The 3,635-nt window shown below is 34.9% G+C and overlaps 1 protein-coding gene across 1 annotated transcript in view; it reads right to left on the reverse strand.

The window, feature by feature from the left end:
* Positions 1 to 3,635, reverse strand: part of TMTC2 (transmembrane O-mannosyltransferase targeting cadherins 2) — a 391,310-nt gene that overhangs the window by 318,795 nt on the left and 68,880 nt on the right. The window lies entirely within an intron of this gene.

Here is a 3,635-nt window from a genome sequence, read left to right on the forward strand (position 1 = left end):
CTTCTCTCACACTGAGGCCACTGTTATTTTGGCTTTTTTTCTTCTTCTTCTTCTTTTTCCTTCATTGTTCTTCATTTCTTAGATAAAATAAGTGAGGAAAAAGGTAAAGATATCCTGGATGAAAGGGATGTTCCTCCTAACCACTGGCAGGGCAATATCAATTCTCAAAAATGTCCAAACAACAAGGGATTCCTCTTTCCATTCTGACAGAAAAATCTTGCCTAAAATTCTCATCTCTGAAACTGCCAAGAAAAAAAAAAAATCTGCTTTAAGAAAACGGGAAAAAAAAAAAAGGTCTCAAGAGGCCACTTTAGGGCTCAAGCATTAATATCCTGGTGCTCGCTTCAGCAGCACATATACTAAAAAAAGCATTAATATCCTGGCTAAAGAAATAGCCCTCCTCATTTTGCTATGGATAAATTACATGCTAGACAAATTTTCTTTAGTCCTCAGTACATAAACCACTACCTGGGAAACTCTAACAGTCCGAACAATATTAATTATTTATCACAAATCAACAGATATTTTATCACAAGCTGCAATACAATCAGAAGAACATTAGGTTGAGCAGTAACAAATCACTGCCAAGCTTTTGACTGCACATAATTCGAAACAAAACTTAAAACTGCCAAAAAGACATAGAAGCTGGGAGTCCCTAGTGACAACCAATATAACTAACTCAGGAGTAACCGTGAAGAGAAGTGAAGTGGGAGAATATTTAGAAGCAGCAAAGCAACATATAACATTTTCACTTGGGCTCAATTCTCCCATCAAAAAACCAACATGGCATGTAAATTATATGAAGAAAAACTATAAACTACATATACATCAAAATACCAAACCACATTTGAAAACAAACCAAAAAACAAAACAAAACTTTTCAAACCTCTGTGAATAAAGAAATATGAGGACATTTTTCTAAGTATTTAATAATTATCCTTTCTTTTATACATACAAAAGAAGTACCTCTGCCTGCCCCAACACTGCTTTCCAGTTTGTATCAAAAGCTGAATAATTCCACAGATCCTAATAGAAACAAGGACCCAGGATAGAATTTGAATAGTTGTAAAATTCCAGAATTTCTTGGGGAATTGGCATTATTTGGCTTAGCTTTTGATTCTAGGGGAAAAAAAGAATTAAATTTATTTGGGTGTGGGGGAGACAGAAAATGCTGTTAACTATTTACTGTTCACCTTAATGAAAGTCAAAATTTTTCTACTTCCCCCAATGATGCAAACTACTTCCTGTGTCTACCATCAGTAGACGGTAGACTGTCAGTGGAACTTTCTGCAATGATGGAAATGTTCTGCATTTGATAGCCATTAGTCAAGAGAGTTTCCTGAGCTCTAAAAATGTGACAAGTTTAAGTGACGACTGAATTCTTTATTTTAATTAATTTTAATTGTCACATGTGGCTAGTGACTACCATATTGGATAACGGGGGGTCTAGATGATGCTCCTCTTCTCCCATCTTTTGACTCTCCACTCAAATGCTATCTCCTCTATGAAACATTTCCACATCCTACAACCTAGAAGTTAGATCTCTTTCCTCTAGTATACCACAGCAATTTAAATACACACAGAGAAGTTTGCATTGGGATTAAGTCAATACATAAGACAAAAATATAGTTGAATCAAAATTACTCTTAAGAATCCCTTACAAAGACCCTAATTCCTAAATTAAATCTAGACAGTTTTTCTCCCAAGATGGAAGCAAATTCCTGTTTGTTCAGTTAAACACCAAATGTAGTAGCAGGTTTGTATTTAAGGGCCATAATATGAGAAAAATTCACATCTAAATACCCAGTTGACAGCAGCAGAGAGAGAGACACAATGTCAGTGAGGCCAACCCTGGGAAGAGAAGATTCGCTTGCCCCGTGTAACACTTACTCGGGTGCAAATGTGAACGTGGCACAAGCAGAAGCAATGCAACAGCACCTCCTTCCCATTCCTCATCCACTGCTCCCCTGTTCTCGCCTACCTACTTGCCTTCCTTAACTACCCATTTCATGTCCAACCTCCCTATCTCTGCTGCAGCCATCCTAGATATTTCAATTCATGTAAATGAAAGGTAGGTATGATGGAATTCCATTAAAATAGCACTTACCACTTCCTACTGTTCATTAGTTATTTATACATAACCTCTCTGTCCTGCTAAATTATTTATTTTTGTCTTATTCATATGTCAATATAATTTGTATTGTTGTCAAATGCAAAAGCACTGAATTTAAGCTACACCATTATTTGTTCTTATTTATAATAAAATTAAGGACTGGTTTGAAAGCAAATGTACCAAACTCAAAAGCCTTCAGTGGCCAAAAAAAAAGGAAGGTGTCCAGTCTCACGTGTGACAACCATCATGCAGCTCCTGCTGGTGGGGTGGGGCCCCTTTTACCGGCTCTACCAAGGTTTCAAGGGAAGCCAGAAATTCAGGTGTTTATTTGCAATTCAATTTGTAAATGTTTAACTTACTCAATTAAAAAAAAAATGATACTGCCTATATCAAACAAATGGTTCTGGCAGGCCATGAATTTCTGATCCTCTGCCCTACGGGTAAAGTGCTCTAGGCAAATTCACTTTCTTGCAACAACTCTTTACTGTGCACCCATTTAGGAATACTTTGGTGAACAAAACATTTAAATTACTGGCTCTGGGACAATTATCTTTTGATAGGCAGGCAGATACTACACAAGACAACAAATTAATAAGGGTAATTTTAAATAATCAAAAAGGTTATATCTAAAGCACAGTGATTAAAGAGAGATGTACTCATTCAGATTAAGTGCTTAGGGCAAATCAGCCTCCCCCCGGCTTTTCTTATATAAATATAAACATATATAAATCTTATTTACATATAATATATATATTATATATTATTTATATATATTATATATATATAAATATTTATATAAATATAAATATATATATAAAGATAAAATCACCTCAAGGGAAAGCTCAACTAGGCTATTTTAGAGGTCAGTGGTTGTGTTTATTTACCTTGCTCTGAGGATTAACACATCCTCTTTTGTAGGCTAGACTCTATGGAAGAACATTATTGAACCCTCAAACAGATGGGAAAATCCTGCTGAACTAAAATAAAGCGTTCCGTTCTAACATTCTGTAATAGAGTAAAATGTATCTGAAAATCTGAAACCCTAAATCTTTCAGATACCCTTATAAACAATGAGCCAAGAGCTACTAGAAGCAAATCAATTCATCAAATGCATATGTTTAAGGAATTTAATTGCCTAACCATTTACTACAGTCATATCATATTAAAACGAATAAATTTCACAGACTGGAAGGTTTATTATTTCCTAGGCAAACTCAAGTAAAAGTCACAATTTGACTTGCAGTTATGCATTTTATTAAGAGTACAATAATAAATTACTCAAAAACACTTAAATTCTAATGGGATTCACATCCACACACAAAATTAAACTCTAGCAGAATTTTAGACTTAGGGTAACACATAATTTTCAATAAAAAGTCAGCCTATAGTCATCCTGGTTCTTCGGATTTTGATACAACTATATTAAAAGAAAACAAAACTCAGCCACGAAAATAAATGTTCTTACATCACTTCTCACACTTATGCTCCAGAAAACATGGAAGGAAGGTGATGGCTTGAACAC

This window comes from Callorhinus ursinus, unplaced genomic scaffold (assembly GCF_003265705.2).
Source record: "Callorhinus ursinus isolate GAN/ISIS: 27379988/994484 unplaced genomic scaffold, GSC_fseal_2.0 scaffold14, whole genome shotgun sequence".
Classification (NCBI taxonomy): Eukaryota; Metazoa; Chordata; class Mammalia; order Carnivora; family Otariidae; genus Callorhinus; species Callorhinus ursinus.